Below are 13,725 nucleotides of genomic sequence, written 5' to 3' on the forward strand. Positions count from 1 at the left end.
AGGCAGAGGGGGCGGGGGCAGAGAGATGGAGGGGGTTAGATAAAAAATGTACATGTCAATGAGTGCGGAAAACGCGTAAAAACTTTACATGTCAATGAGTGCCGAAAACGCGTAGTAAAGTAAGACAAGTTTGAACATTAGGAGAGAGGGAGAAAGAACACACTAAATTAAATAACCTAGCAAAATATCGAAATGTTATGTAATACAACACAGAGAGTGGGTCAACACACAATTAACGCATAGCCTGGTCGATTACGAGTTTCAAAGATTGCTAAGTTAGAATTTAAGTGTGAAAATTCCAAAGAAAGACAAAACATAAAACAAAAGGAACGGAGACACACAGACAGAGCAGAACATAAGAACGACAAAAAACGAGTTTAGACAGAAAAAAGTACACTAAATACACAGGCAGATAGAGAAAACAAAAACCCAGAGAGAGAGAAAAAGATAAACTTGGAACTTCCCCGTAGAAGTGCTTCAATTCTAGATTTGAAGCTTTCGTGACTGCAAGGATTCATATTCTTAGGTTTTTTCGGTAAAGTCACGTAGGTAAAAAATTTAAATAAAAATTAATAAAAGTAAAATAAAATAAAAAATAAAAATCACGACGTTTCGATTGTAACACAAGCAATCATCATCAGGTATAAATGAAATAGCAACAAAAAATTATAACCAGAAAAACTATAGACAGACATATAAGCAGACAGATATCACCAAGATACAAAGAGAGAGAGTAACACAGGTACAGAGCGGGAGATCGTCTCTGTTGAGTGGACTTAAATCGGCAGAAGGGGCGGGGGCAGAGAGATGGAGGGGGTTAGATAAAAAATGTACATGTCAATGAGTGCGGAAAACGCGTAAAAAATGTACATGTCAATGAGGGTGGAAAACGCGTAGGAAAGTAAGACAAGTTTGAACATTAGGAGAGAGGGAGAAAGAACACACTAAATTAAATAACCTAGCAAAATATCGAAATGTTATGTAATACAACACAGAGAGTCGGTCAACACACAATTAACGCATAGCCTGGTCGATTACGTATTTCAAAGATTGCTAAGTTAGAATTTAAGTGTGAAAATTCCAAAGAAAGACAAAACATAAAACAAAAGGAACGGAGACACACAGCCAGAGCAGAACATAAGAACGACAAAAAACGAGTGTAGACAGAAAAAAGTACACTAAATACACAGGCAGATAGAGAAAACAAAAACCCAGAGAGAGAGAAAAAGATAAACTTGGAACTTCCCCGTAGAAGTGCTTCAATTCTAGATTTGAAGCTTTCGTGACTGCAAGGATTCATATTCTTAGGTTTTTTCGGTAAAGTCACGTAGGTAAAACATTTAAATAAAAATTAATAAAAGTAAAATAAAATAAAAAATAAAAATCACGACGTTTCGATTGCAACACAAGCAATCCTCATCAGGTATAAATGAAATAGCAACAAAAAATTCTAACCAGAAATACTATAGACAGACATATAAGCAGACAGATATCACCAAGATACATAGAGAGAGAGTAACACAGGTACAGAGCAGGAGATCGTCTCTGTTGAGTGGACTTAAATCGGCAGAAGGGGCGGGGGCAGAGAGATGGAGGGGGTTAGATAAAAAATGTACATGTCAATGAGTGCGGAAAACGCGTAGGAAAGTAAGACAAGATTGAACATTAGGAGAGAGGGAGAAAGAACACACTAAATTAAATAACCTAGCAAAATATCGAAATGTTATGTAATACAACACAGAGAGTGGGTCAACACACAATTAACGCATAGCCTGGTCGATTACGAGTTTCAAAGATTGCTAAGTTAGAATTTAAGTGTGAAAATTCCAAAGAAAGACAAAACATAACACAAAAGGAACGGAGACACACAGACAGAGCAGAACATAAGAACGACAAAAAACGAGTTTAGACAGAAAAAAGTACACTAAATACACAGGCAGATAGAGAAAACAAAAACCCAGAGAGAGAGAGAAAGATAAACTTGGAACTTCCCCGTAGAAGTGCTTCAATTCTAGATTTGAAGCTTTCGTGACTGCAAGGATTCATATTCTTAGGTTTTTTCGGTAAAGTCACGTAGGTAAAACATTTTAATAAAAATTAATAAAAGTAAAATAAAATAAAAAATAAAAATCACGACGTTTCGATTGCAACACAAGCAAACCTCATCAGGTATAAATGAAATAGCAACAAAAAATTCTAACCAGAAAAACTATAGACAGACATATAAGCAGACAGATATCACCAAGAAACATAGAGAGAGAGTAACACAGGTACAGAGCGGGAGATCGTCTCTGTTGAGTGGACTTAAATCGGCAGAGGGGGCGGGGGCAGAGAGATGGAGGGGGTTAGATAAAAAATGTACATGTCAATGAGTGCGGAAAACGCGTAAAAAATTAACATGTCAATGAGTGCCGAAAACGCGTAGTAAAGTAAGACAAGTTTGAACATTAGGAGAGAGGGAGAAAGAACACACTAAATTAAATAACCTAGCAAAATATCGAAATGTTATGTAATACAACACAGAGAGTCGGTCAACACACAATTAACGCATAGCCTGGTCGATTACGTATTTCAAAGATTGCTAAGTTAGAATTTAAGTGTGAAAATTCCAAAGAAAGACAAAACATAAAACAAAAGGAACGGAGACACACAGACAGAGCAGAACATAAGAACGACAAAAAACGAGTTTAGACAGAAAAAAGTACACTAAATACACAGGCAGATAGAGAAAACAAAAACCCAGAGAGAGAGAAAAAGATAAACTTGGAACTTCCCCGTAGAAGTGCTTCAATTCTAGATTTGAAGCTTTCGTGACTGCAAGGATTCATATTCTTAGGTTTTTTCAGTAAAGTCACGTAGGTAAAAAATTTAAATAAAAATTAACAAAGGTAAAATAAAAAATAAAAAATCACGACGTTTCGATTGCAACACAAGCAATCATCATCAGGTATAAATGAAATAGCAACAAGAAATTCTAACCAGAAAAACTATAGACAGACATATAAGCAGACAGATATCACCAAGATACATAGAGAGAGAGTAACACAGGTACAGAGCGGGAGATCGTCTCTGTTGAGTGGACTTAAATCGGCAGAGGGGGCGGGGGCAGAGAGATGGAGGGGGTTAGATAAAAAATGTACATGTCAATGAGTGCGGAAAACGCGTAAAAAAATTTACATGTCAATGAGTGCGGAAAACGCGTAGTAAAGTAAGACAAGTTTGAACATTAGGAGAGAGGGAGAAAGAACACACTAAATTAAATAACCTAGCAAAATATCGAAATGTTATGTAATACAACAAAGAGAGTCGGTCAACACACAATTAACGCATAGCCTGGTCGATTACGTATTTCAAAGTTTGCTAAGTTAGAATTTAAATGTGAAAATTCCAAAGAAAGACAAAACATAAAACAAAAGGAACAGAGACACACAGACAGAGCAGAACATAAGAACGACAAAAAACGAGTGTAGACAGAAAAAAGTACACTAAATACACAGGCAGATAGAGAAAACAAAAACCCAGAGAGAGAGAAAAAGATAAACTTGGAACTTCCCCGTAGAAGTGGTTCAATTCTAGATTTGAAGCTTTCGTGACTGCAAGGATTCATATTCTTAGGTTTTTCCGTAAAGTCACGTAGGTAAAAAATTTAAATAGAAATTAACAAAAGTAAAATTAAATACAAAATAAAAATCACGACGTTTCGATTGCAACACAAGCAATCATCATCAGGTATAAATGAAATAGCAACAAAAAATTCTAACCAGAAAAACTATAGACAGACATATAAGCAGACAGATATCACCAAGATACATAGAGAGAGAGTAACACAGGTACAGAGCGGGAGATCGTCTCTGTTGAGTGGACTTAAATCGGCAGAGGGGGCGGGGGCAGAGAGATGGAGGGGGTTAGATAAAAAATGTACATGTCAATGAGTGCGGAAAACGCGTAAAAAATTTACATGTCAATGAGTGCGGAAAACGCGTAGTAAAGTAAGACAAGTTTGAACATTAGGAGAGAGGGAGAAAGAACACACTAAATTAAATAACCTAGCAAAATATCGAAATGTTATGTAATACAACACAGAGAGTCGGTCAACACACAACGCATAGCCTGGTCGATTATGTATTTCAAAGATTGCTAAGTTAGAATTTAAGTGTGAAAATTCCAAAGAAAGACAACACATAAAACAAAAGGAACGGAGACACACAGACAGAGCAGAACATAAGAACGAAAAATAACGAGTGTAGACAGAAAAAAGTACACTAAATACCCAGGCAGATAGAGAAAACAAAAACCCAGAGAGAGAGAAAAAGATAAACATGGAACTTCCCCGTAGAAGTGGTTCAAATCTAGATTTGAAGCTTTCGTGACTGCAAGGATTCATATTCTTAGGTTTTTTCGGTAAAGTCACGTAGGTAAAAATTCAAATTAATAAAAGTAAAATGAAATAAAAATAAAAATCACGACGTTTCAATTGCAACACAAGCAATCATCATCAGGTATAAATGAAATAGCAACAAAAAATTCTAACCAGAAAAGCTATAGACAGACATATAAGCAGACAGATATCACCAAGATACATAGAGAGAGAGTAACACAGGTACAGAGAGGGAGATCGTCTCTGTTGAGTGGCTTTAAATAGGCAGAGGGGGCGGGGGCAGAGAGATGGAGGGGGTTAGATAAAAAATTAACATGTCAATGAGTGCGGAAAACGCGTAGTAAAGTAAGACAAGATTGAACATTAGGAGAGAGGTAGAAAGAACACACTAAATTAAATAACCTAGCAAAATATCGAAATGTTATGTAATACAACACAGAGAGTCAGTCAACACACAATTAACGCATAGCCTGGTCGATTACGTATTTCAAAGATTGCTAAGTTAGAATTTAAGTGGGAAAATTCCAAAGAAAGACAAAACATAAAACAAAAGGAACGGAGACACACAGACAGAGCAGAACATAAGAACGACAAAAAACGAGTGTAGACAGAAAAAAGTACACTAAATACACAGGCAGATAGAGAAAACAAAAACCCAGATAGAGAGAAAAAGATAAACTTGGAACTTCCCCGTAGAAGTGGTTCAATTCTAGATTTGAAGCTTTCGTGACTGCAAGGATTCATATTCTTAGGTTTTTTCGGTAAAGTCACGTAGGTAAAAAATTTAAATAAAAATTAATAAAAGTAAAATAAAATAAAAAATAAAAATCACGACGTTTCGATTGCAACACAAGCAATCATCATCAGGTATAAATGAAATAGCAACAAAAAATTCTAACCAGAAAAGCTATAGACAGACATATAAGCAGACAGATATCACCAAGATACATAGAGAGAGAGAGTAACACAGGTACAGAGAGGGAGATCGTCTCTGTTGAGTGGCTTTAAATGGGCAGAGGGGGCGGGGGCAGAGAGATGGAGGGGGTTAGATAAAAAATTAACATGTCAATGAGTGCGGAAAACGCGTAGTAAAGTAAGACAAGATTGAACATTAGGAGAGAGGGAGAAAGAACACACTAAATTAAATAACCTAGCAAAATATCGAAATGTTATGTAATACAACACAGAGAGTCAGTCAACACACAATTAACGCATAGCCTGGTCGATTACGTATTTCAAAGATTGCTAAGTTAGAATTTAAGTGTGAAAATTCCAAAGAAAGACAAAACATAAAACAAAAGGAACGGAGACACACAGACAGAGCAGAACATAAGAACGACAAAAAACGAGTGTAGACAGAAAAAAGTACACTAAATACACAGGCAGATAGAGAAAACAAAAACCCAGATAGAGAGAAAAAGATAAACTTGGAACTTCCCCGTAGAAGTGGTTCAATTCTAGATTTGAAGCTTTCGTGACTGCAAGGATTCATATTCTTAGGTTTTTTCGGTAAAGTCACGTAGGTAAAAAATTTAAATAAAAATTAATAAAAGTAAAATAAAATAAAAAATAAAAATCACGACGTTTCGATTGCAACACAAGCAATCATCATCAGGTATAAATGAAATAGCAACAAAAAATTCTAACCAGAAAAGCTATAGAAAGACATATAAGCAGACAGATATCACCAAGATACATAGAGAGAGAGTAACACAGGTACAGAGAGGGAGATCGTCTCTGTTGAATGGCTTTAAATAGGCAGAGGGGGCGGGGGCAGAGAGATGGAGGGGGTTAGATAAAAAATGTACATGTCAATGAGTGCCGAAAACGCGTAGTAAAGTAAGACAAGTTTGAACATCAGGAGAGAGGGAGAAAGAACACACTAAATTAAATAACCTAGCAAAATATCGAAATGTTATGTAATACAACAAAGAGAGTCGGTCAACACACAATTAACGCATAGCTTGGTCGATTACGTATTTCAAAGATTGCTAAGTTAGAATTTGAATGTGAAAATTCCAAAGAAAGACAAAACATGAAACAAAAGGAACGGAGACACCCAGACAGAGCAGAACATAAGAACGACAAAAAACGAGTGTAGACAGAAAAAAGTACACTAAATACACAGGCAGATAGAGAAAACAAAAACCCAGAGAGAGAGAAAAAGATAAACTTGGAACTTCCCCGTAGAAGTGGTTCAATTCTAGATTTGAAGCTTTCGTGACTGCAAGGATTCATATTCTTAGATTTTTTTCTGTAAAGTCACGTAGGTAAAAACATTTAAATAAAAATTAATAAAAGTAAAATAAAAAATCACGACGTTTCGATTGCAACACAAGCAATCATCATCAGGTATAAATGAAATTGCAACAAAAAATTCTAACCAGAAAAACTATAGACAGACATATAAGCAGACAGATATCACCAAGATACATAGAGAGAGAGAGTAACACAGGTACAGAGCGGGAGATCGTCTCTGTTGAGTGGCCTTAAATAGGCAGAGGGGGCGGGGGCAGAGAGATGGAGGGGGTTAGATAAAAAATTTACATGTCAATGAGTGCGGAAAACGCGTAAAAAATTAACATGTCAATGAGTGCCGAAAACGCGTAGTAAAGTAAGACAAGTTTGAACGTTAGGAGAGAGGGAGAAAGAACACACTAAATTAAATAACCTAGCAAAATATCGAAATGTTATCTAATACAACAAAGAGAGTCGGTCAACACACAATAAACGCATAGCCTGGTCGATTACGTATTTCAAAGATTGCTAAGTTAGAATTTAAGTATGAAAATTCCAAACAAAGACAAAACATAAAACCAAAGGAACGGAGACACACAGACAGAGCAGAACATAAGAACTGTAATAAACGACTGGACCACGATGTCTGTCTCAGTGTCCTTTATTATTCGGTTCGTGCTGTACACCCACACGGCTGTCTTTACTCCGTAGCTTCTCCACGGTGCTGACTCCAATGTCGGCCCGATCCACAACAGCAGCTCCGCTGCTGTTTCTCTCACACAGCCCCCCTTGGCTGTACTCTCTGCTGCTCTTCTCCCTCCGCAGCTCTCACAGCTTCTTGCTCTCTCTCTCTCTCTCCGCAGCTCCTCCTGGCAGCCACACCGCTGCCTCTAACAAGCAGCCCCCTCTCTCTCTCTCTCCGCAGCTCCTCCTGGCAGCCACACCGCTGCCTCTAACACGCAGCCCTCCTGGCTGTCTCCTCCCCAGCTGCACACCACTCCGCAGCTTCCTCTTATCTTCGGGGTTGGCTCCCGATGGCCGTCGGCGCCCCCCCTCTCCACACTTGCCCGCGTGGCCTCACTCTTTTCCGCTCACACCCCGACTGACTTCTCCTTCCGGTTTACGCGCTTAAGGACCCCCTACCTTTCACCCACGTCACCTGGCTCCGCCTCCTCGTGACGTCACATCCGGAAGGTCGCTTTCGCCCGCATTACAGAACGACAAAAAACGAGTGTAGACAGAAAAAAGTACACTCAATACACAGGCAGATAGAGAAAACATAAACCCAGAGAGAGAGAAAAAGATAAACTTGGAACTTCCCCGTAGAAGTGATTCAATTCTAGATTTGAAGCTTTCGTGACTGCAAGGATTCATATTGTTAGGTTTTTTCGGTAAAGTCACGTAGGTAAAAAATTAAAATTAATAAAAGTAAAATAAAATTAAAATTAAAATCACAACGTTTCGATTGCAAAACAAGCAATCATCATCAGGTATAAATGAAATAGCAACAAAAAATTCTAACCAGAAAAATTATAGACAGACATATAAGCAGACAGATATCACCAAGATACATAGAGAGAACTCTCAATACTCTGATATTGCACTGTTTTTGAGTTGTACGCCTTCTGGTGTCATCTGGCCCTACACCAATGGGGACTAGGCTCTAAAGAAAGCCGTCTCGGGTGTGGGCCAATCAACTTCAAGGACAGTGCATATTATTATCCTTATCAGAGTTGCTTCTTTTTGTTTGCTTTATTGACTACTTGTGTTGTGTTCATTGCAAACATGATGCCTTGAATAAAGGTGTCAGTTTTGTACCAGTTAAAAGGGTAAAAAGCTACCATTATATTTTGCCACTGGTAAAAGAGATCTCATAGTGTAAATGTTTACCCCGAACTCTCAATACTCTGATATTGCACTGTTTTTGAGTTGTACGCCTTCTGGTGTCATCTGGCCCTACACCAATGGGGACTAGGCTCTAAAGAAAGCCGTCTCGGCTGTGGGCCAATCAACTTCAAGGACAGTGCATATTATTATCCTTATCAGAGTTGCTTCTTTTTGTTTGCTTTATTGACTACTTGTGTTGTGGTCATTGCAAACATGATGCCTTGAATAAAGGTGTCAGTTTTGTACCAGTTAAAAGGGTAAAAACCTACCATTATATTTTGCCACTGGTAAAAGAGATCTCATAGTGTAAATTCCTACATGTACTTAATGCGGGGCATGCGCTCGTTATGATTTAGGCGGGCACTGTCCTGGTGCACGCCTTGGTGGCCCAGTGTTTTGATAATGCAGAGCTAGCTCCTGGGTTCGCGGGAAGCGTTGGTAGACCTGATGAGCCGGATTCCGCATGGTTGGAATCGCTGTGCTCCGAGAACCCAACGAGCTCAGTTGCGCCGGCTCTTATACGATTTTTCCCGATGTCTTTAGTACCAGAAAATTTGATATTGGGCACACTCCTCTCCTCCACCATCATATCAATACGGGTGATCGCCCCCAATTTGGAATAATTCCCACAGACTTAGCCCCGTGGAGAAGAAACAGGTACGCCAGGCTGTGGATTAGATGCTGGCAGCTGATATTATTTCTCCGTCCAATAGCCTGTGGGGGGCGCCCATAGTCTAGTGAAAAAAGGTGATGGTAACTTACGATTCTGCGTTGATTTCCGCAAGTTAAATAAGATCGGTGGCAGATGCATATCCCCTCCCTCGTATGGACGACTCGCTAGATGCGTTATCGGGCGCACAGTTTTTTTCTACACTCGATTTACTGTCCGGGTTTTGTCAATTTCTTCTTGAGAACGAATCCAAACCAAAAAACACTTTTCGCACGCCCCAGGGGCTCTACCACTTCAATTGTCTTCCGATGGGATTGAATTCGGCGCCAGCCACCTTTCAGCAATTAATGGAATTGGTCCTAGCAGGTTTGCAATGGGATTCTGCCTAATTTATTTGCACGACGTCATCGTTTTTGGCAGTACCTTTGACGAACATGTACAACGATTGCATTCGGTCTTTGAGAAAGTACATGCAGCTAAGTTGAAATTCAAACCTCACAAATGTCATTTGTTTCAGACATCGGTTAAATGATTGGGCCATATGGTAAGTGCAGCCGGTGTTGCCACAGATCCGGAGAAAACTGCATGCGCGCGCATGTGGCAGGTGCCCAAGTCGGTGGCGGAAGTCCGCAGTTTCATCGGATTTGCTTCATACTATTCTCAGGTTTTTTTGGTAAAGTCACGTAGGTAAAAACATTAAAATTAATGAAAGTAAAATAAAACAAAACAAAATAAAATTCACGACGTTTCGGAGGCAACACAAGTCTCCGTCATCAGGTGGGACCGTCACAGCCGAATTAGCTGCATCAAGTGAAGCAATGATTCAAGATGTAATCCCTTATAAGCAAGTTGAAGGGAGGTGGAGGGGGGGGGAGAGCTTATCAGGCTGTGGTAGCCAATGAATGGAAACGTATCGGGAGGGAGGAGGAGCGGTGATCAAAGACTGCACGCAGTGCTCAACACAATGAATGGAGACGTGTCGGGACGGAGGGCGAGCGGCGATCAAAGACTGCACGCAGTGCTCAACACAATGAATGGAGACGCGCCGGGACGGAGGGCGAGCGGTGATCAAAGACATCACGTAGTGCTCAACACAATGAATGGAAACGTGGCGAGCGGTGATCAAAGAACAATGAAGAGATTACTGTTAAACACTGTGGATGTTAACACTCGGTGAAGTAAATTAAAATAGTGCCTGTCAGATAAGATGGTCCAAAAAGTGTAATTAAGTCTTTTTTGCGTGGTTAATAACATCTTTCCAGTGATTACTGAGTTTGTACCCATCATCACGGTTGAAATTATGTCTGTGTTTGTATATTTGTATGGCTTCGTGTACAAACCTTTGATGGTAGCCCGGAGGTTTGCAGAGAACCTTGGTCTCGGAAAAGACAATTTCATGAGAGCCCGCCGAGTTGTAGCAATGATCGGCAACGGCCGAAGAATCAGTTCTGCCGTGTTTCAGATCTGACTTGTGCTCGCGGACACGATCAGCAACATGACGTTTTGTTTCTCCAATGTAGCAATCAGCACAAGTCAGATCTGAAACACGGCAGAACTGATTCTTCGGCCGTTGCCGATCATTGCTACAACTCGGCGGGCTCTCATGAAATTGTCTTTTCCGAGACCAAGGTTCTCTGCAAACCTCCGGGCTACCATCAAAGGTTTGTACACGAAGCCATACAAATATACAAACACAGACATAATTTCAACCGTGATGATGGGTACAAACTCAGTAATCACTGGAAAGATGTTATTAACCACGCAAAAAAGACTTAATTACACTTTTTGGACCATCTTATCTGACAGGCACTATTTTAATTTACTTCACCGAGTGTTAACATCCACAGTGTTTAACAGTAATCTCTTCATTGTTCTTTGATCACCGCTCGCCACGTTTCCATTCATTGTGTTGAGCACTACGTGATGTCTTTGATCACCGCTCGCCCTCCGTCCCGGCGCGTCTCCATTCATTGTGTTGAGCACTGCGTGCAGTCTTTGATCGCCGCTCGCCCTCCGTCCCGACACGTCTCCATTCATTGTGTTGAGCACTGCGTGCAGTCTTTGATCACCGCTCCTCCTCCCTCCCGATACGTTTCCATTCATTGGCTACCACAGCCTGATAAGCTCTCCCCCCCCCTCCACCTCCCTTCAACTTGCTTATAAGGGATTACATCTTGAATCATTGCTTCACTTGATGCAGCTAATTCGGCTGTGACGGTCCCACCTGATGACGGAGACTTGTGTTGCCTCCGAAACGTCGTGAATTTTATTTTGTTTTGTTTTATTTTACTTTCATTAATTTTAATGTTTTTACCTACGTGACTTTACCGAAAAAACCTGAGAATATGAATCATTGCAGTCACGAAAGCTTCAAATCTAGAATTGCTTCATACTACCAGCGTTTTGTCAGGGATTTTGAAACCATTGCTAAACCACTGCACACCCTCATGGCCTTTCCCAGCTTGTCGAAGGCACAGAAAGGGTAGTGGCTTAAAGGAGTCGATTCCTCTATCGTTCATATTTGTACAGACGGGACTTTGTCGTCCGCACGGACCATGCAGCCCTCCAGTACTCCATGCGCATCGACCAGCTGTCTGGGCAGTTGTCCTGATGGCTCAAAATCCTCCAAGGATTTTCATTCACAGTGGTGCACATGAAAGGCACTCGGCGCGTCAACGCTGACGTGTTGTCCCGCTTGCCGCCCATGTCGTGTGCACGTGTGCCTCGGGGGTGTCGAAATGTAAGCCCTCACAAGAGGGTGTGCCCTCAGTGTTTGCGGCGGCAGGGACAATGCAGGATGAAGGCGCTTAGTACCCACGTGATTCTGTCTTGAATCTCGACCATGATGCTTGGGCTAAGCTACAGGTTGATGACGCCTCACTCTTGACATTGCGCCATCGTGCTTCTTGTGGGCCAGGCCCTGCGGGTCACCCATCCATTGTAATGCACGATGGACTCCTCATGCGGTGGGAAGGGGAGTCCCAGCGTTATTCCTTGGTCGTGCCTACGGTCCTTAGGCGAAAACTTACTAAAGCCATACACGAGAAATTGATGCATCTGGGTGTTCACAAAACGTTGACGACACTGAAAAAGGACTTTTACTGGCCCAGCATGGAAAACGATATACTCCTCCTCATTAAAGGGTGTGCCGATTATGCGCGTCGGAAATCTCCTGCCCTGTGACAGCACCCCATCACGGACACTGAAGATGCATTTATGTTTTCAAATTGTCAAATGTATGAAATGTCACAACTCAACATTGGCTTGAAATTACTTGTGAACATATTAAGATGCGCAGTGGTGGGCAGGAAGATAGGTGAGCATTTAGAAACCCTGCTTATAAGTTAACCTTTTGAGTTACACATTTTTAAAGGTAACCACTGTTGTCATGGTTTACCTGGTCACGAGAGAATAATCATGAAAATCTTTCTTCACTTGTAACATCCTGTGTGTCCATATGTCAGCGTGTTAGGATATTGTACCAATAAATAAATTTGAATCACAAGGTTATATTTCCAATGTATAATTGAAGTCAAAAATGAATTATGCTTTATTCCGTGTAATTGCGCCATCATGGCACTGACATTGTTGCAGAGATTCATAGCGGTGCTGACCTGGTTAATATCGCAGGTGTATGAGCCATAAACTACACAGTGGATGTTAAAGATCCCGTGATGTCATTTGAAAAGAGTAAGTTGTTGTCTCCTGGCATCAGGATCCAAATTTGCCAGATTCGAATAAATTACGAATGCCCGCTTGCAGGCCAGTGCTGAAATGCCTCGTGCTGCACAGGGACAGCTTCCACTGGGGTCCCCTTTGAATGTTTGAGACGAGATGCGATGTAAGGCGCTTTTAGTTGCTGAGACATTTAAGTGCAATATATAAGAATCCCCCGCTATTCACAAGGGATGCATTCCTGAGAAATGCTACTAAACTCGAAATTATTTAAAGCAAACTAATTTTTCATATACATAGTGTTAAAATCAGGGGTTCCGTTCCAAGCCGTCCGAGCCGACATTTCTGGAAAAAGACACGTGACTAAATATCATGAAGTGGACAAAAATAGCATGATCATAACATGCATTTTAACTAATACTACAAACAAATAATTAGATAAAACTTCCCAGAGATGTTTAAAGAACTTGCTGATTTTTTTTGCCACACACCGTTAATATTTGACGACCGCCTTTTGACTTGCTTCAAAATGAGTTATAACTTATAATTTTACCTCTGATTTACACGTTTGCTTTGCCTTTTCTTGCCAGAGGCATGATCATCATTTACTTTGCGTTTTTCCCTCGTCTTTCTAAGCCCTTTGTACTTTTAAAAACTATCAGCGAACAATGTATTTCTACCTAACACGTGTGCAGCGACCACACAATGGTGAGCTGGCAGACAGAGGCTGAATAAGGGGTGGAGGGACTTTTTGGTGGCACGCACTATACGCATACATTCTGGTCTTATATATCACCACATGCATTCCCAGTAAAAAAAATTGCACGAAAAAAACGCATATGCAAAACATTACACTTAAGGAAATGCTCCATAATGA

This window comes from Lampetra planeri, chromosome 1 (genome assembly GCF_965212315.1).
Source record: "Lampetra planeri chromosome 1, kcLamPlan1.2.h2, whole genome shotgun sequence".
Lineage (NCBI taxonomy): Eukaryota > Metazoa > Chordata > Hyperoartia > Petromyzontiformes > Petromyzontidae > Lampetra > Lampetra planeri.